Genomic DNA, 27,989 nt, shown 5'->3' with positions numbered 1-27,989 from the left:
CCCAAATTTCATGTGTGGGTCATGAACACTGAAAAAGTTATGGCAATTTTTATTTTCCCATGCAAATCAATGGGAAAACACCCGAAGAGAGCAATTCGGATATCCAAATCTCACTTTGGATTCAGACACAAGTTGAAGCGGCTGAGATCTGAATCAGTCTGAAGCGAAACGGAGGTGTCCATGCACAGCCCTAGAAATTACTGCAATGCATTATATGTGGGGCTGCCTTTGAAAATGGTCCAGAAACTTCAGCTGGTCCAAAATAGGGCAGTGAGATTGTTAGGGGGACTGGCCAACATGATCATATTATGCTAGTGCTATTTCATCTGCACTTGCTGCCAGTTCATATCCAGGCCCGATTCAAAGTGTTGGTATTAACATTCAGAGCCCTAAAGGGCTTGGGGCCAAGTTACCTGAAGGATCATCTCCTCCCATATGTACCTGCCCAGACCCTAAGATCATCCTCAGCGGTCCTTCTCTAGGAGCCCCTGCCAGAGGAAATGAAGTGGGTGGCTACCAAGAAGAGGGCCTTCTCTGCTGTGGCACCCCAGTTGTGGAATGAGCTTCCCAAAGAGGCTCACCTGGCACCTGCATTGTGCTCTTTCTGGCATCAGGTGAAGACCTTTTTATTTTCCCAGGCATTTTAGTGTTTTAGCTCTGTTGTTTTAAATCTGTTATTGTACTCTAAATCTCTATATTGCTGCTAAGTTTTATTCTGTTTTTATTTCATTTTATACTGCAGTTTTATACTTTAATTTTTTTATAATGTATCTTATACCGTATTTTATTGTTTTAATTGTTGTGAACCACCCAGAGTGCTTCAGCTATTGGGTGGAATAGGAATGTAATAAACAAACAAACAAACAAACAAACGTTTATCCTTTTTTCTCCCCTTCCTTGTGTTTTCTTTTATTTTTTCCTATAGGTAATGATGAGTGTATGCTGACATCTTTCATGATATTAATCCCCCCCCCCTTTTTTGGCCTTTGTTTGTTGTTCCTATTATTTTGTTGCAAATAAAATGGTTACTAAACAAAAAGAAAAAAGAATGGTGAGAAACAGAACTTGACGGCAAAGAGAAAGGGGGTGGAAGGTACAGGTACTGCTCTGACCTTTTTCTCATCACCCTGCAGACATACTGCCCCAAGTGAGCCTCAGCTCAGCTCAGCTCAGCCCAGCCCATCTGAGATGCTAAAGACAGGCTGCTATTTGGATGGGAGGCCACCTGGGATGGTTGGGTGCTTGCCGATTCAGGTCAGGTGCCTGCCAATTGAGAAGTTTGTTTTATCTGTCTGAGCATGTTTACCTCTGTGTTAACTGTGCTCCAGAGCTTGCTCTGCTTCTCTCCACCCAGCAGATAAACTATAAGGCTAGCAGCAGGGTAGAGGGGTGTGTGGGTGTGCCTGTTCTCAAAGGGGCTCAGAGAATCAGTGGGCCTTGCTGAGCCATAGCCACTCCACCTTACTGCTGCTGTGTGTGTGTGTATCTCTCTCTCTCTCCTCTTAAAATTAAGTATGCCACAGCACTAAAGTATACTATTTGAAGGGAGCCAAGCCATATTTATTTTGTATGATCGAAGCAGTAGAACAAATCTAAGTAAGCCACAGCAATTTGCTGCTGAGAGTCTCTATGGGAAGCTAAGTGGAAGCTTGCTACAGCAGGATTTTATGAGAGGCTAGGATTGGCACAAAGGTAAACATTTAAGAATAATGAATTTCCTACAGAAAAAGGACTTGGAGGGACCATGGCCTCAGCTGCTCAGGCCCCAGAACAGATGGAATTCTGGAGGCCCATGGAACAATCGAGCTGGCATTACTATTCTGGGGCTCACACAAAATGAAAGTAAAGGGGATTTCTTGTCCACTGTGGGAACAGCTCCTCATGACTGACAGAGGGAGATCTACACTGTCCCCTTCCCCACTTATTCCATTATGGGCTGTGCACTGGCATACATCTCTATAAGGCAGTTTTTCTTAAACTTCTCGGAACCAGTACTCCTCTTTTAAAATTTGCCCTAGGGGCAGCCCTAATCCAGCACCAACTCTCTGGAATGGAACTTGTGGAAATTGCTGCACACCGTGGCATGCATCTGCAGCAAGGATCTGCAGGGCTGGGGTATTAATCGGATTACCCCATTAGAAGAGGAAAGAGGCAAGACTCTGATCGCCAGGTAAAACCAAATTTGGGGAAGCATCATTAAAATAAACCCACCGGGTTGTTTTTTCAGAGCTCCCTTCCTACCAAATCAGATTGATGGAGGAGCAGTCACCCCACAAATCCAGTATGTATTGGTGGAGGTCCTCTATCAATGGGTGCTCCCTTCACTCATGCCTTACCTTGTGGTAGGAGAGAAGGTTCCACTTGGCGAATTCCACCTTGGAAAACTGTGCCCCACTCTCTTCCGGTGCCTCAGATACTCCAAAGGAGGCCTGCCTGCCCCACAGATTGAGAGCTTCATCCATCATGAAAGAATGCCTTGGGTGGTGCTACCACCCACAGCCAGCAATGGCACAGCCTGTACACATCAGAGGCCAAGATCTTCTCTGTGAGACGACCACTCTCAGTTCATGTGTAGCTAGGGATGTCCAGATTTTGTGAAATCCGTCCCATGTATGTTTTGTGGATTGTGCGGTGTCATTTGTTTTGGTGTATGTTCACAGACCGATTTGAATTTTTTTGTTGTTATGAAGAGAAATATGCAAACAATTCCATAAAAGGGTTCACCACAATTTACATTAGTACATAGCATTTAACATATTGTCCCCCATTCCATTCAACTTTTTCCATGTATTTTTTTCAGTCACAGCAGAAACTTATTTTCCTATTAATAAATATGTGCAAATTTTGGAAAAGTAGGGGAAAAAAAGATCCAAAAGTCCTCTGCGCAGCCAGAGGAGGCCAGTCCAGAGCAGATTCTACAGGTCAGATTCAGAGAAATCCAAACTCATTTTAGTCCATCTCGAATTTCTCCAGCATCCCTATGTGTAATATAGGGACAGGTGAGAATTCTTAGTTCATTTTTGATAAGAATGTGATAAGAAGATCTTCACATTTGAGAGAGAAAGAGCTTGAGATTTAAATAATTTGAATCCAACAGAAGGAGAACCTGCATAATGTGGCAATCTTACCTATGAGATGCAATCAGGGATTTGTTAGGGAAGCTGTATGAGGCAAGAGATGCTCTGCTCCTATAAAAATGTCCATATGCAGGGCCAGTACAATTGTCCTGAATTAAGTACCTCCTAAGTTTCTTCAATTCAGGATGAATGTTCAAGATTGAAGTGGGATGGGGCTAGCAAATCAGGCACATTTCTCTCTTACCTATTTTACCTCAAACAAACTATATGTAGAGTCATAGAATCATAGAATAGTAGGGTTGGAAGGGGCCTACAAGACCATCGAGTCCAACCCCCTGCTTAGTGCAGGAATCCAAGTCACAGCATCCCCAACAGATCCCTGATATGATCTGAAAGTCTGCAATAAATGGCTTTATTTCAATGTTCCATTGAAATCAGTGGGATTTACTTTCAATTAAACAGGGGTAGGATCAGGTTGCCAGATGCAGCCAACAAGAACAAAAGGGAAAATTCAACAGGGAATAATAAGCTCTATTACTGATAGTCTAACTCCCAAAGAAGATAGACACAGATTTGCTGATAGCTTCAGAGACAGTATCTGAATTCTATTTATTCTATTTTAAAGCAAACATTTAGCTTAATATCTCAATCAGTTCAAACTATCCTTTGTAATTCAGCCAGCGGGCCATAGGGCTGTTTTCCCTGTAGATGCTGCTGTGTTGTATTGGGATTATTGGGAGCTGCCAATTGCAATAATAGCTTCTAATTCCAAATTAATTCAGTGTAAATGAACTGTCAAGAGAAGATTGATTTGTTTTGGTAATTGCCCTGGTTCAGACTGCTTGGTGACAGCAGGAAAGAGCTAACAGGAGCGGTGCATTGGCCTAAACGGTGGAGCCTAAAGGGGGATTTGGGAGGCAAGGGACCAGTTACAAATATCAACTGCCAAACCTGCAGCTGAATGGGAAGCTATTCCAGGCAGAAAAGTCTTCAAGAGTGACTTGAATGTTGCCAAAAGCTCCTTTCATGAAACTGAGACATCAGACAATTGGGGAGCATCTACATGGTGGTTTGAAGGAGAGGGCAGGTGTGCACGCAGCCTATGCATATTTGTGCCTCTGGGCATTATCCAGTGCAACACTACTGCTAATGCAAATCATGCTACACTAGTATAAATGATCTCTAACGCAATGCCAATTGTGCTTGCTGGTGTGAAGGGTTTTCCAGGGAAAGTCGTCACACCAGCAAGCGCTATTGGTATTACGAGGTCATTTACACCAGCGCAATGCAATTTACATCAGCGGTAGCATTGCACGGGATACTGCCCATTGTCTTGGCTGGTTCCCACCCTGTCCTCGCCACACCACAAAGCAGAGAGTGAGGAGCTGAAAAACAGTGGGGGCTTCGAATCACATGATGAACCTGTTTCTTTAATTTAGGGATGGGGAACATTTTTTGTGTTGGGGGCTGCAATCTGTTAGGGGCTGCATGTGAGGGGGCACCCCCTTTCTTGCTCTCTGCCACTTCTATCTCTCCCCTGCCAGCCCCCCCACCTACCTCTTCCTCCCTGCCCAGTGGGTTTCTGGGGGAGATCACTCATACTGGAGGTCTGAACTGAAAGCTTGCAGAGGGCTGTTGAAATCAGGGTTCTTAATCGCGTGAAGAACCTCCATGACTGCTGGAGGCTCCCCTGTTCAGATTGTCACCCTCCACATGTACAGGGCGACAGAGGTGATGAGGGAGGAGAGCAAGGCTGGAGAGCTCCTCTCTTCACACACACACACAGCATGGTAAGTAGAACACCTGAAGGGGGCTAAACTCTGTAGGGGACTCTTGGAATCCTCCGTGTACAAATAGTTTCCACTGAAAAAATATCTCACTTCTGAAGGGGCGCTTAGAGCAATTACTGTTCACCACAAATTATTCTTCCAGCTATCTGAAGTGAGCTCTAACATCAGGGAACAGCTTGCCATTGGTGTACCTTTAAAAGAGAGGAGCGACATAGAGATGGTTTTTGGCTCTCTCCAGATAGTACAGTATGGTGAGGATATTTATTTATTTATTTATTTATTTATTTATTTATTTATTTATTTCTATACCGCCCAATAGCTGAAGCTCTCTGGGCGGTTCACAAAAAATAAAGCAATGCAAGTAATATGTCATCGTTCCTCTATTGGCTAGACATCGTTGCTCTGGCTCACCCTCAACTGTTGCCTCATCCATTGGGTGCTTCCAGATGAGGCTTTCATGACACCATCCCCCTGCCTCATTCACATGTTTACAGGGGTTACAGTAGATGATGCTGATGTCTTCTACTCATGACCCTCCCTTGTTTTCTTACCGCTTCTCCAATCTTTTTCCTTAGTGCAGAAAATTGGTTAACGATAAAAAGACAGAACACTGCACAATGCCTTCTGACGGTTGGTGCTAGGAGATCTCTGTCTGGAAGCACGCTCTGTGTGCCCCACCATATCTCTCTCTGCACTACAACCAGGACTCCCTGCTCTCTGTCTCCTCCAGCACATGCTGTTCTCCAAGGCAGCGATGATCAAACTTTGCACCTTTAGAGAGGTCTCTCCCCATCAGCTTCTGCTCGCTGGAGAAGTTCTGCAGGTTTGCCAGATGATCCATGTGTATTGCAGCAGAAGATTCTTCCAGGTCCTTGGTGTCAAAGGAGGATTTTTAAAGCCCATTTGCCATTTGTGTGTGTATCTGGGAGCAAGGGGTTGGAGCTGGAGAGGGAAGGGCTAACTCTCTCCTCCCTGAATGCTAAAATCAACCCTGCATAGCAAAGCTTTAAATTAGGCATTAAAAGCCTAATTTAAAGGCTTCGGGTGTTTTTTATGCCTGGGTGCATAAATTTAGGGTACTTTCTTTTCCTAATTTGCTTGCGTGTGAGAAAATGAACTGGAACAGGCTGTTTGATTTGGGATCTGACTGCAAAGAGTACATACCCATGCCATCTGGAGCATGACTAAAGTCCATATAACAAGGCTTGAAAAGTTATGCTATAATATAAAATGAATCAAGTACTCATCCAGCCCCTGAAGTAGCTACTGCTACCATACAAGGCATTGTTGGGTGCTTTGCTTGTGTCCCTCCCCCCTTCTCTTTTGTTTTTGTTGTTTAAATTCTCTGATCGATACAGGTGCTATGTGAGAGTATTGCTAATGAGGCTGTCTAGATGATTTTATCAATAACATGTAAATACTTTTCACACTTGCAGTAGATTTTGAATAATTTATTTGTTTCTGGTCAATTGCATATTATCTCGTTAGCATTAGTCTGAGAACTGATATTTGGACTAGTTAGCAATCTTTAAAGACTCCAGTACTGGAATGTTGGATTCCTCTCTGCCCCCGCCCCTATCTCAGGAATCGGAGTCATTCAGGATTCAGTTCTGGAAAAGTCTAATTTACAGGAATAATCAAGGGGAATTTTGCACACAGGTTCAGAATAAAAAATCAGTCTGACATCCTTTGGCAGACAGAGTGTATCTGTTTTTAGAAAAATAAATTTGATTCATTCTTGCCAAAAATGGTATATTCACTTTATTTACATGGATAAAGTGGCCTGTCCCAGAGAAGGCTTTGTTTACACTGATGCCGCCTATTCAAATATAGATCATATTGTATACATCAGGGGTGTTGAACCTCTGACCGGTGGGCCAAATCTAGCTCATCTGGAATCCCAGTCTGGTCCTCTGGGGTTCCTAAGATGGCCTCTTTCCTCTGGCCCCATCCCCATTCCCCTGGCTGCTGATAGTTCAGTGGTTCCCTGGCTTTTGTGCAGTTCCCCACGCCCACATTCTAAAACGTTGGAATGCCTCCGCCAAGGCATAGTTACTAGCAATATGTCTTTAAGGTAAAAGCCGGGGTGGGTGGGTTGGACCTGCCCCTTTTGCCTTTGGCCCTGCCCACCACTGGAATGTGGCCCCAGAGAGCTTCTCCAAAATTAAATCCAGCCCTTGGGCTGAAAGAGGTTCAGCACCTCTAGTCTACATCCTGCAGGAAGCCATCTCCAACTTGGAATATATGCCTATAGCAAATACATACTGTAATTAAGGGAACATTCACACGCTCCCAGGGAGGACAGGCGAAAGGCTATGGGATGCTGCTGACCTTCCTCTTCATGCGTGGAAAAGGAGATCCACCACTGGAGGCCTCTCCCATGCTGTGGCAGAGAGCCTGGCTGCTGTTGCTGTATCTCCTGCAATGCTCTGTGTTGTGTCCAGGGCCCTAGGACTGTTGGAAATAAGAATCATACAAAGCTTAGGAGATGTAGGGTTTATTTCAGTGTTCCTTCCTTGCCTTTAGCCCTAGGCAACCAGGCCCCTGCCTTGCCAGCCTAATCTAAAACCTGGAGCAAAGTACCTGTGCTTAGTCCAGGGCATTCAAAAATCTTGGCCTGGCTCAAGGAATGGATCTATCACAATCGTTACACTCTGCAGGCAGTCTCAGGGCATGTTGGGGAGGCCTTGGAGCCAATAGATCCAAAGCTCCCTCATTTCCCTAACATGCCCAAAGAAATACCAAAAACGTATGTCAGCCCTGAACCATACTTCCCCTTCCATTCATGTCAACAGGAAGATAATTTTTTAAAAGCCAAAGTGAGGAATGGGAGTGAAAAATCCCCCCCCCCCAAGAACTTCCTGCCACTGGATCTCACCACCACCACCTTAGGGTTGCTGTGCCCAGCACAATATATTTTGCACATGTATGATCCAGGCACATGTTTAAAATGGAGCATAGGAAGCAGAAATCTGACGGTGGGGGGGGGAGAAATGCAACAAATGTCTTCTTGTAATGCAGCGCAAGGACACAAGTACAACTCTCTCTTTTAATGGCACAGCGTTCACTGAAACGCTGTTGGGCAAATAACCCTAACCTGATTCATGCTACAGCTTTCCAAAGTGGGAAGGACATACCCAGAAGGAAAGAGACTCCAAAGTGGCAAGTCCACCTGCCATTTCACACCTTTTCCCAATGTGATTATGACTTTCCTGATAGTAATATTCCTTCTTTCTTCTTATTTACAACATGTATATATACTGCCGAACAAGTACTATATACCATTCCATTTTAAATATGCAAAGCAATCTCCAGAACACAGCACACGTTTACTACTTTCCCCCGTTAAGGCTCTACTTCTAGCTTTCTATTCTATGTCTATGAACTTCACTTTCCCCTGTCAATTTCCCTCCCTAATTGATCCACAGAGCTTCTCCAAATGACAAGAATCCATTTGCATTCTTGAGAACGATCAGAAATACAGTGTTAGAAATAAATTGTTGACTGTCGTGCAGACATATTCTTTCCCTGAAACAATATATGAGTTTTCATGGCAGACAGTGACTGAGGGGGCCTGAGACAGAACTGTAGTTTTTCAATTTGTTTTATTTCCCTTTCCTTCCCTTTGTTCTTTCCCTCCTCCTTCCCCTTCCCTCTGATTAACCCTTCGAGATGGCATCAGCGATTGAGGACAGCTCTGTCGCTTTAAGAACGAGCTCTTAAAAGTGCAGCCTAATCTTCTTCTATCCTCTTGGACCTTGGATTTAAAAAATTTCCACCAATCCAGATTTCCAAATCCTTGCCAATTCTGTGGGGGCTTGTTTATGGAAGTATCCTTTAGAAAAACGGCTTAGACCCTGAGATGAAGGGAACGCAGGGAGCTAATGTGAAGATTTAGGACTTTCTCGGAGGCTTGCGGTGTCTAAGCATGACTTGCTTGAGCAGTCTGAGGGTCCTTTTGCAGACTAAGAGGGATTAATCTCTCCTTAACCAGCAGGCCTAGGCACACATTCATAAGTATAACCGTCTCTCTCTAATCGCTTCACTCCATAATCCACAATGATTTCTTAGGAGTTATAATTTTATCTCAGCTAAATAAGCACATTCCTTTTGCTTTTGTGTGGGAGGAGAGGGGGGGGGGAGAGAATCTTTCCAAAGCTTTCCTTTTTGAACTGATAGCATGAAATTCAAGCTTTTCGTTAAAACTTTGGAGTAAATAATAGAAATTTCATCTATTTGAGAGATGGGAAACATGAATGTCCCATTGCTTTCGCTAAATTATTGTCTGGAAAAACTTCCTTGGAGTTTTGCTCTTGATTATACATTGGAGCTCCAAATCTAGCCCAGTAACATCTTCATGAAGTGGAAATGAAGGAAGAACTACTGGTGGTTATCCTCTTCTAGTTCAATGTGATGCCTTGTGATACATGTGCACTTGATGGTACGCTACACTAAATCCTGTACTAGGAACCCCAAATCTGCACTTGAAATAAATCACACTTTTGCTTTGGGCCAATTCATAGGTTCATTTCTAAGGCTGAAGTCCTCATATGTAGTCCTCATACTGTGTGCTTTGGAAAGTTGTGGACAAGGGAGTGGAGATCTGACATGAGGGACCTAAAGAGATCCAAGACTTTCCCCACAACAGTGGTGGACCATGAGGGCTTTGCAGTGCACTGCAAGCCTCTATCACAAGGGACCAAGAAGTGGGAAGAGAAGAGCTGAGTATCATCATGCATGTGCTGAGAAACTACACATGCATGAAGGCCTGCCACAATCAGTAGATGCACAAAGAGCTTATACTCAGCAACAGAGTAGAAAACTCACCTGCTAGGGGTGTGCTTTGGATTAGGTGAAGGAGAAGATGGGGTGTAGTGTAGCTTTGTGACTGGCAGCTCCAACTTCTAATCACAGAGAATGGTTTCACCAGAGCTCATCAATCCCAGTGCTTTGCGGGAGGGATGTTGAAGCAATATATTGCAGCTCTTTACTAGTTCTTTCTCCCAGGAGCAGGAATGCTAAAAGAGGTTTGGTGGAGACTATGGGGACCTGGGAGGATGTGGCATTGGAGGCTTGCTTGGAAAATGCTGGGCGTTCAAGTCCTTCTGCCTCTGCCACTGTATGCTCCACATCCACCATCCACCCTTGTTCTATTGCTACTTAACTTTGTAAGTTGCTCCGGGAGCCTTTTGGCTAAAGGGTGATGTATAAAGGCTGTAAATAAATAAGGAATAATGAATGAATAATTAAATTGCACTTTCTGTGACTTTGGTGCCAATTGAGCAGAAAAAAAGTACACTGTATTTAATTCATTATAATTCCCTAACCCATGCATCTATCCTTCTGAAATTTTCCAGGTTTCTCACTTAGGGATTCCTCTATGAAATATACAATTTTCATAAAAATTGCCAAAACAAAAAAATAAAAAACAAACCCACTCATGATTGGGTGGGTAAGGAGAAGTGAATCATTTACCCATCCCCCCCCAATCTGAACACTTTTCTTCTACAAAAAATGCTGTACCCATCCTTCAGAAAGTTTTCAGTTTTCTTAATTAGGGCCATCTCTGTGTTGTATGTCATTTTCATAACAATTGCCCACTAAAAACATAGGCAGATAAGCATGTCCTTTTTTGGGAAACCCCCAAACTGTTAAAGCTGCTCTTCAACACAAAAACCCTAAGTATATTCATCTGAAATTTGTCAGGCTTGATCCCCTCAGAAGGGGCAATTATCCCTGCAAATGTCATCCAATTCTGCCAAGAAACTGAAAACGTTGATTGGCAGTTCCCTTAAAAACTTTTTTTAAAAATTAAAGGCACATAGAACAAAACCCTCTGCACCTATTTGTCTGACACTTGACAGACATAACCCCCTCCTAAGGGGCTACTATGCCTTCAAATTTCATCCACTTCAAACAGAAGTAAAAGTTATAGCCATTTGTTGATTTCCAATGATAATCAATGGGAGGCCTGAAGATTTGGTTTTCTGAATCGAGACTTGAACCCAAGTTGAAGTGGGCAGCCTCCAGATCAGTCCAAGCTGAATAGAGCTGTTTTCCAAATTGCTGAATTGGGGTCCCAATTGAATCTTGTGGTCAGTGCACACCCCTACCATCTACCCATCACAAAACAATAACCAGTAGGGGGCTATTCTTGTGACAGGCTTATTACCACATTCCACACAGCAATCATAATAGCAATGGTGGGGAAAGCATCACATTTTGCCAGGAAGAAAACATGGCTGATTGCATGCTGGGAAGGTGTTAATCTCACTGGGAAGAAGCACGACCAATACATGCAGGCTGTGTATAAAAAATAAGAACTAAGTGTGCATGTATTCTGCCCCTGCCTTCCAATACCCAGAACAACAACAAAAAAGCGCTTACTTTTCTGCACTGTATAAAAACTAGGACATTTGGAGAAGAAGCAAAATGTTTTTAATCTATCAGAGAAAAACACACAGGGAATTAAGGATTAGCAATGAGAGATGATCAAATTACAAACATCTCTGTCTTACCTCTAGAGCTCATCAAAATACTTACATAATCCCTATTCATATTTATTTTGACTATTAATGTATTCATTTGAATGTTTAAACCACCGCCATGAATTATTACCATGGCAAAGAAACCCAGCAAGCTGTTACCAATACTACAGGTTCCTATGTAGCATCCATATCACTGTGAGCCACCAGTCTACATGTCCAGTAATAATTTAGGAAGAAGGATGGGATGTTTTCATTATAGTCAAGTTATTCTTCCCTTGCTCTTTGAAGCACTGTCTGTGCCTGCCCTCTTCACAGTAGGGCAAGGACTTTGCAAAGGGAATCATGTTCAACCACAGAGGTGCAGCACATTTTCTGGGTCTCTTGTTGCTGAAGTTTTCCCCTCCCCCTCTTGGTGTTTTACCACAAACAAACCAGCTTAATCACCTAATCCCAACAGCCTGATTTAATATAATTGGAGGAATTAGAATACAAATCTAGGGCTTTATAAGGCTGTTGCTAGCCAAGTGGAAGGAAGTGTTTGTGTATGGAATCGGCTCTCAATAATCCCATGTTAATTGCTGGATGATGGAAAGCCACTGCACGAAAATGACCCCAGTCATAAACAAAGACCAAACTGAAGCAGATGGGTCTCCCAGTATTCTGCTGTCTGTTTGCCTATAGGCATGCATCAGAGAACAAAAGAGAAGATTACATACAACAAAGCCTGACGCCACTATTGCTCTCCATAAGTCTGCTCCAGGAGTCCTGTTTCCCTGTTTTTGATTGTTTGAATGTGCCAAAATATGGAACATTTGCACTCTCAGTTTTAGCAGTTGTGGAGTTTCTCTCCCACAGGCTCACCTTGGCAGACGGAGGTGGGAGATTCTGGTAAGCCTTGCTGTACATTTTGAGTTTGTATTGAACGTATAGATAAAGCTCACCAAGTCAGATCACTGGCCCATCTAGTTCAACAGTCAAAGTAATGCAGTGATTAGAGCAGCCTTCCCCAACCTGGTGCCCTCCAGATGTGTTGGACCACAACTCCCATCATTCCCAGCCAGAATGATGGGGCTTGCAGTCCAACACATCTGGAGGGCACCAAGCTGGGGAAGGCTGGGTTAGAGTATTGGACCAAGGCTGAGGGAATGCAGGTACACATCCCCACTCAGCCATGAATCTCACTGGGTGACCTTGGGCCAGTTGCTATCTCTCAGCTTAACCTACCTGACAGGGTTGTTGTGAGGTTAAAATGTGGGAGGGGAGGGAATTATGTATGCTGCCCTGAGCTCATTGGAGGAAAGATAAATGTAATAAATAAATATCCTGTATTAGGTCATGTGTGTTTCATACACCATTGTCTCAAAAGAGAACAAATGGCTTGAAAATTTAACAAATGTGATTAGTTCCATCTTTAGTCTTCAGTCTTCTTCATAGTCTGTTGCTTGGTATTAGCCACGATAGCTAAACATGTGAAACCTCCATTTTCAAAGGCAGTAGACCTCTTATTAATGCCTGCTGCGAACAAAGAGGGGATGACTCTCCATCATGCCTCATTTGTGAATTTCTTGGAGGCATCTGGCTGGCCACTGTTGGAGACAAAAGCATGGGGTCTCCAGCCTTTTGGGGATCATGGGTACATTTGGCAATTTGTGGAACTCTCCTAGAGAAATTTCTCAGGCTGCAGAGCTTCAGTGCTTACTGTACTGTAAGGAGGTGGCTGAGAGGTTTGTGTGTGCTCCTTATTTTACCATTTTTATCCTATTCTGTCCTTGCAGCACCTCTGGCTGCTTGAGCTTGCTGAAAAGCCCCCTAGAAGACTCAAGCGGGGCTTCCTCCCTTGGGGCTTCCCGGTGCTGCTGCCTCTGGAGTGCCTGAAAGTTAAGCGAGGCATTTTTGTTTTACTTTTCTTGTTGTTAAAAGTCCTCCCCCTCACAAGCCTAGTTAACTGGGTGGGTGAGCCTGCCCTGCCCTGGACCTGGACCGTATATTGCCTGCCACCAAACCAGCTGGCCACCTTTAGGCATTGCAGGAGGACCTCCCAACTCACCACCCTCCAAGCCCCAAAGCTTTAGATGTGTGATCTGGTTAAGCCTCAAGGAGGCTCCTTTCCCTGCCCCATGGGACTCACAGCCCTAAGGAGCCAGTCCAGGGAATCCTCAGTCCCCATATGGATGCCTCAGGGTGCTCCCTAGGGCAGGGAGGGGGAACATGTTGTGAACCGCCCAGAGAGCTTTGGCCACTGGGTGATATAGATATATTGTTGGACTGCAACTTTCATCAGCCCCAGCCAGCATAGCCAATAATGGGAGTTGTAGTCTAACAACATCTGGAGGGCCACATGTTCTTCATTCCTGTGCTAGGAATTCTTCTTCTGCTCTTCTGCTCCAGATGTCGTTGGCTGCAACTCCCATCAGTCCCAGCCAGCATAGCCAATAACGGGAGTTGTAGTCTAACGACATCTGGAGGGCCACATGTTCTCCATTTGTGTGCTAGGAATTCTTCTTCTGCTCTTCTGCTCCAGATGTTGTTGGCTGCAACTCCCATCATTCCCAGCCAGCATAGCCAATAACAGGAGTTGTAGTCTAACGACATCTGGAGGGCCACATGTTCTCCATTTGTGTGCTAGGAATTCTTCTTCTGCTCTTCCTTCTCACACAGCCCTGCCAGTGCTGAACAACCTATTTAATCAAGCACCACCCTGGCCAATATCCTGACTTCTCTCCAGGGTGCAGTACTGTCCCATTCCTGCTGTGAAAGTCAGCTTCCAACCTTACCAGAAAAAGTTCTGTAGTTGAAGGAAGATCAGACTAGCAGGGGATCTGTCCAGCTCAGTGAGAAAGGTGTTGCTTCAGCAAGGACTAAGCTCCAACTAACAGCTTCATGGGGAATACCAATGCCCCACCCCTTCCTGGTTTGTCAGTAGGGCCCTGATCTACAGCATGCTTCCTCCTCACAAGTAGGGCTCAAAGACAGCAGATGTGCTGCCAGATGGGCACTGCATCTCCAGCTATGAGCTTCTGTCTGAACCCGTTGCCACCTTTGTCCCTGGGGTCTTGGGGGTGAACCTGGTGGGTTTGATAGACCTGAAGCAGGAAGGTGGGACCAGTGTCCAGGTGCTTCGGTTCCTTCAATGCCACAGCCTCCTCGAGTGGGGCACTGCTTCTAGGGGTGGTCTCAGAAAGGCTATTGGCACCCTTCAACTTTCCCTGACTTTCCCAACCACTACAACTGACAACAGAATTATCCTCCTCTTCTAAGGTCTCCTCCAGTTCCAGGCAACCCTGGGAGGGAAGTGGTAGTACACAAGTACAGAGTACACACACACCCTTATCCAAGGCCAAACAGGACAAGGAAAAAAAATTCCTACATGGCCTAAAAGCAACCAGTGTTACCTGTACCACCATCCCTACAGCAAGAGGGTGGGTGTCCAACACTGGACCAAAGAGAGCCCGGGAAGCAGGACACCAGCTTAGATAGCTGCTTGCACCATCCCAATGGCCGGCACATGGGCACTGCCAGCATCTGCATGTTTGCTCTGCCTGCCCCACCCTGCCTCTTAGTGCCAGGAAGAGGGAGTACACTCGTGTTCTTAGATGAGTATAACTCCAGAATTAAGATGTAAACATCAGTCTTTTTAATGCTGGAAAACAGAGCCACCTGAGAACATTTGAGATGCTAACCTAAAAATATGCATGATATTGGACCTAACATTCTGGAGAACAGATTTTTCACATGGCTTTACTACATCTTGAAACACACTCATTTCAACATTTCGAAGTTTTTATGCCAGATTGAGGTTGTGAGATCTATGTCAGTTTTCATGTAAAGAAGACATTACTGGCAGCTAACCAGATATAGCTGGCAAGCAAGCTTCCATAAACTTGGATTCAAGCTCATTGCAAATCAGCAAGCATTGTGAGAAGATGGGAACTGTTCACTGTTTCATTCAGCATACAGCCAAAACAGACATTCCTTTAAATGTGCGTTTAGCACCTCTGCTCATTCTGTTGCACCAGCGGGACACTGAATGCTGGCGCAGCAGGAAGGTACTGCTTCCTAAAGTGACCCAGGAAATGAGCCACAAGCCTCATTTCCAGAACAGAATAGGTCTGCTGACCTGCCCCGATCCTTTAGGAATAGCTCGCTTTCCAATGTAGCAGCAGCGGCTTCTACTGCTGCACAGGCAGCATTTGATACCGTCCTATGTCTCCTTTTCATTTTTACTCTAGAGTAAGTGCAGGGGGCCCAATCCAGATCTTAAAAACTACCCCACCCCCCATCGCTAGGGTCCCAGTCTGTATCAGTGGCCCTGCTCCTACTCTAGAGTAAAAATGAAAAGAAAAAAAAGATGCAGCTCTTAGACACACATTTAAAGTGATGCCTGTTTTGGCCCATAGTTTGAGGGTGTATAAGAAATAATACAGAAGCTATAAAGTTTTAGTTTGGGGGCAGTATAGAAATATCATTAATAAATACATAAATAACATATTAAAATGTCAGGGAAAGTAGCAATGTAAGATTCAGTTAAATAAAAATGGGGGCTTAGGCTCAACCAGCCTTAGGTTTAGATTGGCCAAATGCAAACACACATGGCGCTACCATACTTTAATACTTCCCCTTGAGCAATTTCATCTGATAATCCTGTTATATTGTTTTCTTGTGTTTTGATCACTGTTATTAGAAGAGCCCATCTGTGATTTTAATCCTCTCTTTCTTAATTAGCCCAGATGGCCAAGAACAGAATGGAGCAATTCCCCAACAGGCTTTAAAACCTACAAAATGATTCCTACCAGTAAATAAATTTTAGCATGAAGGAAGCCAGTGTTTGTAAATGTGTCCTGGCTAATGTTTTGCACTGAGGAATATAGCTTAATTTGTAGTCCCTGCTGTTTTCGTGGAAGTGCCCCTGGGTAATTCTAAAAGTCTGTATATTTCTCAAGACTGCCTCCTCATGTTTAAAAAATAGCTTCAAATCCCGCAATCCTATGCACACTTACCTGGGTGTAAGTCCCACCCAGTGTAAGTCAGTGGGATCTACTTCCAAGGAACTACAGTATGCAAAGACTGGGCCCAAACTAGAAATGGAAGGAAAGTAAGTGTCAGATTGTCCATAACAGAAGCATGTTGGACCAGCATGCAGGGAAAAGAAGCTGCCTTATTGATGGTGTTCAGCGAATAGTGAGATGCCCACTGAATCCACCACACCATTAGGATCACAACCTACATAATCTGGCCGTGATTGGATAACACTTTCTACTTCCTTAATGGACCCCCCGAAAGTTGAAGATGGGAGTCTCTGAGCAATATAGTTTGTGTCCGTAAACGAACACATGAATGGAAATGAATCACGAGGAAACTTCAATCTTACTTACAAATACCAGGGCTGTGCACAGACCCCTTACTTCACTTTGGTTGCTGCTTCAGACCTACCAAAGCAGCCCCACTTTGCTTCGGACTGATTCATACCCAATCCACTTTGCTTCGGATTTGGATCTAATGTGAGATTCGGATATCCAAATCATTCGGATTTGATGTTTTCCCACTGACTTGCGTTGGAAAACAGAAACGGCCATAATATTTTCAGTTTTCATGATAAATACATGAAATTCAGAGACCTGGCAGCCCCCATGGAGGTGATCCCACCTGCCTAAGTTCAGACAGTTTGGTCCAGTAGTTTTTGTGCTAGGCACAGATGAAATGTGCTGTTCTCAGGAACTCAAACCAAAGGTCATAAAGGTATAGTCAGAGAAGTTAGGTGCTTAAGAGGTGATTAGGAGGAGGTCACTGTAGGTTTCTCTGAAGTGCAAATAACCCCTCTCCCCTTTCCTATTCAGCTTCACAGTGGATGACCACAAGCTCTCTTTGGCTGAATAGAATACACACATCACCTGGGAAAACAGGCTGGCAAACTCTCAAACCAAAGAGTTCACTGGTTGCACAGAAGTGCATGAAATCTGGACAATGGGCAGCCCCAATGTCAAGACCCTGAAGATACCTCATATTGGGCTTGCTTTGCCACACACTGTAGTATTATTTAAATAATAGATGTTATGTGTATAGTGCTTTCCACACACACTCAATGAAACAAACGCAGGCTGATCTCCAATATATCCAGTATCCCCCCCACCTCCACCAGTGTCACTGATTGGAGAATGCTGGCTTACGTTCAGCCCTAATTTGCCATTTGCCAAGGCTCCCTCCCTCCCTCCCTCCTCCTCCTCCTCCTCCTCCTCCTCCTCTCCCTCTCTCTGAACTTTCTCAAGTTGATAAATTTTGGAGACAGGCTGTCTGGTCTTCAGAAGGCATCAGAAGAGCTCTGAATCTCCAAGACAGACTGAGGCACTTCAGCAGTGACTTTCTCTTTGGAGCACCTTGGGGCTGGTCTGATTTGCCTCGGATCACACCAAAGCATCCCTGAAGCACCCTGATTCACTTTGGGATTCATATTTGTCACTGAAATGATGCACAGCCCTAACGGATGAGTTCAAATCTCCAAGGCCAGATGAACTGTATCCTAGAGTAAGAAAGGAAGTGGCAGAAGAACTCTCAGAACCACTGTCTATTATTACTGAGAAATCATGGAGGGCGGGTGAAGTGCCAGATGACTGGAGGAGGGCTAATGTTGTCCCTATCTTCAAAAAGGGCAAAAAGGAGGAACCTGGGAACTACGGACCAGCCAGTCTGACATCAATCCCTGGGAAAATTCTGGAGCAGATGATAAAGCAATCCATCTGGAAGCACCTTGAAAACAATGCAGTGATTACCCGAAGCCAACATGGAGTTGTCAAGAACAAATCCTGCCAGATGAATCTGATCTCATTTTTGGATCAGGTAACCTCCCTTGTGGACTGTGGGAATGCTGTGGATGTAATATACCTCAACTTCAGCAAAGCTTTCGACAAAGTGCCCCATGATTTCCTGATGAGCAAACTAGCTCAAAGTGAGCTAGATGAAACAATGATCAGGTGGATCCACAGGTGGCTACAGAATTGGACTCAAAGAGTGCTTATCAATGGGATCTTCTCAAACTGGGGAGAGGTAACGAGTGGGGTACCGCAGGGCTCAGTCCTGGGCCCAGTGCTCTTCAACATGTTTATTAATGACTTGGAGGAGGTGGTGCTGGGAATGCTTATCAGATTTGCAGATAACACAAAATTGGGTGGGATAGCTAATATTTTAGAAGACAGAAACAAAATTCAAAGTGATCTTGATAGGCTGGAGCACTGGGCAGAAAACAACAGAATGAAATTTAACAGGGATAAATGCCAAGTTCTGCACCTAGGAAAAACAAACCAAATGCACAATTACAAGATGGGTGATACTTCGCTCAATCACACTACAAGCGAGAAGAATCTTGGAATTGTTGTTGATCACAAGCTGAATATGAGCCAACCATGTGATGTGGCTACAAAAAAGGCAAATGCTCTTTTGGGCTGCATTAATGGAAGCATAGCTTCCAAATCTTGGGAAGTACTAGTTCCCCTCTACTCAGCACTGGTTAGGCCTCATCTGGAGTACTGTGTCCTGATCTGGGCACCACACTTTAAGAAGGATGCAGACAAATTGGAGAGGGTTCAGAGGAGGGCAACAAAGATGATCAGGGGACTGGAAACAAAGCCCTATGAAGAGAGACTGAAAGAACTGGGCATGTTTAGCCTTGAGAAGAGAAGACTGAGGGGAGATATAATAATGCTCTTCAAGTTCTTGAAAGGTTGTCACAGAGAGGAAGGCCAGGATCTCTTCTCGATCATCCCAGAGTGCAGGACACGGACGAATGGGCTCAAGTTACAGGAAGCCAGATTCCAGCTGAACATCTGGAAAAACTTCCTGACTGTTAGAGCAATATGACAATGGAACCAATGACCTAGGGAGGTAGTGGGCTCTACACTGGAGGAATTCAAGACGAGGCTGGCCAGCCACCTTTCAGGGATACTTTGACTTGGATTCCTGCACTGAGCAGGGGGTTGGACTCAAAGGCCCCTTCCAACCCTACTATTCTATGATGCTATGAAATACACACAGTTTCTACATGCAAAAAATAACTGCTATTTCTCTGTGTCTCATGTGTTTGTTTGTTTGTTTGTTTGTTTACTCACTTCATTTTGGCTCAAAGAGCCCCCTTTTACTAGTACTGAAGGCATATCTACCTAACCTCTTTTTGTGTGTGTGATGTTAGATCTTGGGTATGCAGGTTCACCACATTAGATCCCCACAAGCCACCCAGCTTGGAAGAGAAACTTAAAAGTCTGTGGGCAATACAAGGTGAAAAAACAATCTCAGAAGCGAAATTAGAAGTCTAGCATGGTTTCCAATGACCAGGGGGCTGTCTTCATGAGCAATTTAGTGCCAAGTTAGAGCAATCTGAATTCTTTCATTACAGGTGACGTCATCATCACCAATCTGCTGCCAACCAGCCACTTTCCTCTTGAAAAGCTGCATTTTCTGAAACTTCTTTTACTCTGACTTTTTTACTGAAAGCAGTTCCCTGGCATTTTTACCACAGTGTGCCATGTTCCCCACCCCTGCATTAAATCCTGGGTGTGCCTTTGTGACCTGGCAGTGACGTGGTCAAGGGGGTGGGATGCCCCATTCCCTCTTGTTTCCCCAGTGGAAGTAGTTTTTCCCACTAAGAACATCCCCAGGAGTGCAGCAGCACCCCCTGACATTACTGCAGTAGTGGATACACTCTTTCACCTTAGCTAGCCTACTTATAATCTTTAATATATCCTGTGCATAGAATCATAGAATCATAGAATAGTAGCGTTGGAAGCGGGGGGGGGGGAGCCTGGATAGGGGCAGGAAACAAGCCTCTCTCATTGGTTGAGCAGTCCCTGCCAGTTTGATGACATTCAGTTCTACTCCCCACACCCCACCCGGAAGTATGTTCCTTTCAAGTGCTGTGTGACCCCTGAAAACACTCGGCTTATTTTGCTTCATGTTTCCCTGACAGACCAAAGCCGATTCCATGAAAATCCAGGTAATACTCCAACGCACTTCTCACTCCATTGTCATGAAGATGCCCCCACCCCCAGGAGGCAATGCTCACTCTGCATCCCTTCCCTGCTCCCCATTTTTACCAGAAGTGCAACAAATCATGCCAAAGATGTACATTTGCATCCTTTGTATGTTACAGAATTCCATTTTTTTCCCCCCTTAGGACAAAATATGGGTTCCCTTGCTGCAGCATTATTTTTTAGATTAACAAAAACTATGCAAGTACAGCCCCATATATATCCCCCCCCCCCGCCCTTAACTTAAACACAGCTTGGGGAAGGCGGGAGAGGGAATGACATTGGAGCTACTTAGGGTTCAATCCTATGCATGTTTAGACATGCATGGCTGGCTGGGGAATGCTGGGAGTTGTAGGATTTTTTTATGACTAAGTATCCATAGGATTGTGCCTTTAAACTGCACAGTGCAAATATTCAGTCAGGAAAACCCACTTGAGTGCTACTTCCATGGAAGCTTCTTGCCCTCCTAATCTAGTGCTTTATGGAGCCAAAACGGTTGGGAGAAAACCTTCGATAAAGCAGATATCGTAGACCATGGAATAACTCTGCACTGACATTGTACACTAGAGGAGTGTGGATACCTGAGCCTATGCTGGCCCTTCTGTGTTCCTTCCTGATAAGTACCGCAGCCTGGATGCCCTATAGGAATGTTTCTGATCCCTAAAGACAAGCCCCTTGCAACCAATCCCCTTAGGAAAGTTACTGCATCTTCATGCACAGGGGGCGAGGGGAGACACCACCCATCCATTATCCTTATTTTAAATCAATGGGTGGGGGGAGAATGAAAAGACAAAGAACAGACTGCATAAGCCCATACATAAGGTCTGCAGACTAAAGATGATTTGTGAATGATGCAGAACTACGTCTTTGAGAGGAAACCTCCAGATTACTCTGGTCTAACAAGAGATCACCTACGAAGATTTAAAACACAGCAGTCCAACTTAACTAATGATTTTGAAAGCTTTGCCTGGTTACGTCAAGGTCAGGAGAGTTAATGCAGGCCAGATGGTTATGTTAGTTGGTATCTTATCCTCTCACCCTGGTTCAAAGCCTGTACTCTAAATAGTATAATCCTGATCACAACATGGATTATTTTAATGCAGGGATATCAGTGATATTTAGCAGAAGCAGAAAAATGGACTTTAGAAAGAAACAAAGAAACTCATGTCTCCTTTTGTATGGAGCAGAATTGAACAGATTACTCTTTACTAACAGTTGCTTACTATGGAGGAGGATTTTCAGAAGGTACCAGTTCTCTTCTTCTGCTCTGATAAAAACAAGAGGAAGCTGATAACTGCTTAATATGACTGGACATGCATCTTTTGTAAATGGACAATAGCCTCATATGAGAATTGGCCTTATAAGCAAGGGAGTATCAAGGATTGATACTTATCATTGAGAATAAGGCTCTAAATGGCTACTAGTTGTGATGGCTACATATTGCCTCCAGTATTGGAAACAGTATGCCTCTGCATACCAGTCACTGGAGAACACGGGTGGGAGGTGCTGCTGTATTCATGTCCTGCCTGTGGGCTTCCCATAGGCATCTGGTTGACCACTGTGAGAACAGAACGCTGGACTGGGTGCCTTTGGTCTGATCCAGCAGGGCTCTTCTCACTCCAGATTTGTCAGGGAGCAAAGACACCAAGGGCTGTGTCCAACGGGGAGAAAGGAAACCAAGGGTATCATTCCACAAACGCGAATGGCATCGCACTAGTGCAGCCTTCATCAACCTGGCACCCTCCTGATGCTTTACTTCAGCTCCCATTGGTCACAGCCAGCATGGCCAATGAGCAAGAATGCTGGGAATTGTAGTTCAAAACATCTGGTGTCCACCAGGCTGGGGAAGGCTGCACTAGTGGAAACCAAGTTACAAACTACACACAAGGGTAGAACAGAATCCAGTTAAGGTTCTGCTTGCGTGCCTGGCTGCGCAACCACTTGCGGATCTGAGGTTTACCAAGTGGTCTGCAGGGAACTGCTTGCACAACAGGAAAAGGCAGCAGAGCTCCATCAGCACAGCAACTCCTCCTGCTAACAGTATGCTGGATTTAGGTCAGGGAGGATAGAACCTCAGGCCTGAGGACAAAATGTGGCCCTCTAGAGTTTCCCAGAAGGCCATGCCCCTTTCCCCCAGCCAGCCATTGTTTTGGTGGTTTCCTGGCATTTGTGCAGCTTTTCCCCCATCCTAAAAGGTTGAGATGACTCTGCTAAGGCTTAGTTACTGGCAGCGAGAGCATTAGGCTAAAATATGCTGGTATTTTTTTGTTTTGGACCCTGACCCCTTTTGCTTTTGGCCACACCTACCGCCGACATGTAGCCCCTGTGAGCTTCTCCTGAGACATGGAATGCAGCCCTCAGGGTGAAAGAGGTTCTGCTCCCCTGATTTTGGCCATAATGTGGAAACCTCATCTCTTCAGAAACCAGACCAGTAGCTTTAGAAGGTCAGTTGACACATCACCAGTAGGGTGCGTTTGCTGCCAAAGAACCACGTCCCTGTAGTTGGCCTCCACAATGAATGCACTTACAATGTGAAAATGCCGGTCATATGGACCACCTGCACTATGTGCAAACTTCCCATACTAGCACTGCACCTCCACTGGGGCTGTTGATGCTGGCGTCATGAGTATCCATATGATCCAGATTACCTACTTGAGATGGAATTTTACACAATACCTCTGTTGACATGATGGGACTGGAGCTATTCACACTGAAGTAGTATAGAGGTAGAGGTAGCAGATGCTCTGCAAATGCAATGTGTAAAGAGTCACCTGCCTCAGCTCATCAATGTGGTTGCAATCTGATCTCTTTAGTGCTTGTTTGTAACATGGAATATTGACCCACTTTGTACAGAGAAATGGAAACCAGACTGCACACAAATCAGATTCAGTCCCAGAGTAGCCACCTCCACCTTCCAGTTTGGAGAGAGAAGACACAGATACTGCTCCAGCTGCATTGGTTGCTGGTGTGCTTCTGAGCCCAATTTAAAGGGCTGGCTTTAACCTTTAAAACCTTAAACAGTTGGGTCCAAATTACTCAAAGAACTGTCTTATCTCGGACCAGCCTGCCCACAATTTGAGGCCATCAACAGAAGCCCTTCTAACTTGACCACTGCCAAGGATGGTTAGGCTGGTGAGTGCAAGGAAGAGGGCCTTTTCAGTGGTGGCACCATACCTCTGGAATCAGATTCCATCAGGGGTTCATCAGGCCCCTCTTTTTCAGATCTTCAGGAAGGCTCTGAAGGCCTGTTTTCACTGGCTTTCCCATAATCTGTGAAGTTTTGTTGGTGTAATTTTTTTTATAGTTTTTATAGTATTTTATTTGTATGTTTAATGCCAATTTGTATTTTTTTGTATGGGTTTTATGTTGTACGTTGCCTTGAGGATTTTACCCTCACAAGGCAGTGTTTACTTATTGAATGAATGAATGAATGAATGAATGAATGAATGAATGAATTTACCAAGTCTTCTAGAGGCAGACCCACCAATTCCTTTGCTGTCATGATATAACAGTGTTTAAGTTATCACAAAATAATAATAATACTGATAATGCTGAACTTCAGTGCAGGGATGAGACTAGAATAAAGTGTTAAGAGAGAAAATGGGCAGTGGAGAAAAATAATATGTGGTATCCTTCAGGAAGTTCTCAAGCAAGCTACACTGAAATGAATAGCAGTTGCACAAAAACACAGGTGGACTGACTCGAAAACCTGTGGATGGTCCTAAGAACCCAAAGCTGGGGCTAAAAGATTGGGTCAAAGTTGCTAAATTCAATATTTGTCTCATTAACTTGAAATGCTGTTGATTGCATATAGCTCACTGCCTGCATCACACATGGTAGTTATTCATTGGGCAATGCTAGGAAAACCATTATGTATTGAGAAGAAACTGAATTAAAAGACCTCTTCCTATTCGAACACAATCGTTACTGCTTTCATGCTTGTAGGAACTATGATTACGAATATGTCTTTGGTGTTTTCCATTTGTACACATCTTTGGCCAGTCAATGAGAAAACAATGAGAAATACCAAATTTATTCTGAATTGAGCTGAGGGGGGTCCAAGAACCAGCTGGGACAAACATGGGGTAGGGAAGTAGCAGTTTTAACAACCCAACTTTCCCCTGCAGAACCAAAGTGACAGTGGTGTTGTCATGCCCATAAAACCTGCGTTCTCACCGTATGGCACTCTTTTGAGCTCCATGAGAACTTGTCAAACAGTGATTCCTTTATGCTCAATCATTTGATGTGCTAAGTCCTGCCTTAACTTGTTTGGTTGATCCATCTTATATCAGATTATGTTTGTATTTATTGGGATTTATGACTGTATTATTGCCTCTGAGCCCGTATGGATGGCTAATTTGTCAATTAGAGCAATGCAATGCTGATCACAGCAAAGGGGCTCTTAAACTTCATTATCGGTTTCAAAATCGGGCTGACCTTGAGACACAAATTCATTTTGCCTGACAACCTTTTCTTCTTTTCCCTGTCAGATTACAGATATGTAAATTGCAGCAAGGCCTTGAATATTCATCTTAGGCAACACTAAAACTGTTTAGGCCTTGCTTGAAATGAAAAATGAATCTGGCTGAGAGCTGAACTGTGCACAGTAGTATGAATAAAAGGCATCCATTGGTATTATTTCACCTTACATAATTGGAACCAATAGGACCATTTATATTGTGATGTAGAGTTTATTTATACAATCACTTACACAACTACTCCTTTAGTTTCTTCCATTTTGGTTTTGTTTATTTCAGGGGTGGGCAACGCATAGGCCACATATGCCCCCCCCCCCGCCCCATGGCTGGGTTGTTGTTTTTTTCTCACTCTGTCTAATCTAAAGATTAATCTAGAGAAGAAGCAAGTTAAAAGTAAGAGGCCCTTCATATTCAGGGTTACTTAAGGAACATTGGAAACTATCTTAGGTCAGACAATTGGTCCCTCTCTCCCAGTATTTCCTATTCTGAGTGGCAGCAGTTCTTTAGCAGAGAGATTTCCCATCACCTGCTACCTCACCCTTTTAACTGGAGTTGCCAGAGACTGAACCTTGGACCATAAACATGCAAAACTCTGCCACAGAGCTACAGACCTTCCCTTCCATTTTTGCCTTGTAAGTTCACATGAAAACAATGCAAAGGGTTGGTATCAAAGATCTTTGCAAGCCCAGAATGGAATGAGATAGTAAGCAAAGGGTTGTAGCGAACAACAAAACAAAACACACCCTACCAGTTTCTCGTGTAGCCAGCCAAAGCCTAAGTTAGCTTATTGTTTCAGCACAGAGTCCAAAGTTAACAGCCTGAGAAAACATCTTGGATATTACTGGCCACATAGGGAAACTTCCTGTGGGTTTGACAAAGCCATTCAACATATATAGCAGGTTTGTTTTTGTTTGTTTGTTTTACAAATCCAAAGCCTTTTCAGGTAACAGTACCATTTGGTTTACTTAACTGACCCAAATGACACCCAGAACATGTGAGTGTGTGCATTACATTTGCTACCCATACGCTGGGAACATATTTTGAGTATGTGTAATGAGAAACGCTGGATAGCTACAGTTCAGATAATGGTTACTCTGGTGGAATCATAGATGAAGTTCAAGATATAAGTTCACACACACTTCAAATTAACCAGCATTTTATCAAGTGAATCTTGCAGCCAGAGAACATAGAATTGTGGGTTTGGAACAGACTTAATCCTGATAATGAACCAGAAATATTATTTATTTATTTATTTATTTATTATTTAAAATATTTCCTGGCCGCCTTTCAGAGCAGAAGCCCTCCCAAGGTGGCTTACAACAATAAAATACATAAAAACAATTAAAATATTAAGAGTGATAAAAATGTAAAAACAATAAAAACAATAAACGCCAACAATAAACCATTAAAACCAACAATAAAACCAGCAATGACGTTAACAGCAGCAACAGTAGCAGTCATATCAGTAGAAGGCCAAGGTAAAATAATATGTTTTCAAGGCCTTCTTAAAAGACTGCAATGAGGGAGGAGCATGGCGGACTTCTGATGGCAGCTTGTTCCAAAGATGCTGGGCCACTGCAGAGAAGGCCCTCTTATGTGTGTTCACCTACCTGTCTGCTCTCACAGGTGGGCAAATGAGAAGGGCCTCTCTTTCTGAGCTTAAAGTGTGGGCAGGCTGATATGGGTGTAGTATGGGTCCTTCAAGTAACTTGGTCCCTAACCATTGAAGGCTTTAAAGGTCAAAACCATCACTTTGAATTGGGCTAGGAAATGCACCAGTAACCAGTGCAGCTGGTGCAGTATAGGCGTTATAAGATCGAATCGGCTTGCCCCCGCCAATACTCGGGTGGCCGCATTCTGCACAAGCTGGAGTTTCTGAACTGTCTTCAAAGGCAGCCCCATGTATAGCACATTACAGCAGTCCAGCCTGGACGTGACTAGTGCGTGGATAACTGAGGCAAGGCCCATCCTCTCCAGATAGGGCTGCAGCTGGCAGACCAGCCTAAGCTAGTAAAAAGCACTCCAGGACACCGCAGCCACCTGCGCTTCCCCAGTTAGCTCAGGGTCCAGGAGGACTCTCAAACTGCACACTTGGTCTTTCAGAGGGAGTGCAACCCCATCTAAGACCAGTTGTAAACCTCCATCTGAAGTAGTTGGTTTCCCAACCCATAGTATCTCCATCTTGTCTGGATTAAGTTTGAGCTTGTTCACCCTCATCCATCTCAAAACAGCCTCCAGATACTGGTTCAAGAGTTCCACAGCCTCCCTGGGATGTGCAGATGGAAATGAGAGGTACAACTGAGTATCATCCGCATACTGATGACATTTCAGCCCAAACCTCCTGATGACTTCCCCCAGCAGTTTCATAGATGTTAAAAAGCATGCGGGACAAGATAGAACCTTGCGGCACCCCACAGGCTAATGGCCATGGTGTGGAACCAAAGTCCCCCAGCACCACCTTCTGAGACCACTCCTCCAGAAAGGACTGGAACCACTTTAAAACTGTGCCTCCCAAGCCCAGTCCAGATAAATGATCCAGAAGGATACCATGGTATCAGCTGCTGAGAGGTCCAGAAGAACCAACAGGGTAGCACTCCCCCCATCCATTCCCCAGCATAAGTCATCAACCATGGTGACCAAGGCTGTTTCCGTCCCATAACCAGGCCTGAAACCTGATTGGAATGGATCTAAATAATCAGTTTCATCCAAAACGGCTTAGAGTTGTGAGGCCACCACATGCTCTAGCACCTTGCCCCAAAATGGCAAATTTGACACGGGGTGGTAATTATCTGGAACCATGGGATCTAAATTTCGTTTCTTCAGCAAGGTCCTCACCACAGCTTCTTTCAAAGCTGCAGGGACCTTGCCATCCCTCAAGAAGGCATTTACCACCTCCAAGTCCAGATATCTAGCCCAGCTCTGGCAGATTTTATGAGCCAGGATGGGCAAGGATCTAAAGAACAAGTTGTAGACCTCAGTCCTCCAAGCAGTTTGTCCACATCCTCAGGTTGCACAAGCTGAAAGGTATCCATAACATGACTAGATGGTGCACCAGCCTCATCCATATCAGACTCTGTCAAAACAATGTCATCCAAGTCAGCACAAATGCAAGTGATTTTATTTCCAAAGTGTCTGGCAAATTGTT

The sequence above is a fragment of the Heloderma suspectum genome, chromosome 4 (assembly GCF_057233095.1).
Source record: "Heloderma suspectum isolate Gila_16-S chromosome 4, 16-S_ref, whole genome shotgun sequence".
Classification (NCBI taxonomy): domain Eukaryota; kingdom Metazoa; phylum Chordata; class Lepidosauria; order Squamata; family Helodermatidae; genus Heloderma; species Heloderma suspectum.
This window is presented reverse-complemented; position numbering follows the sequence as displayed.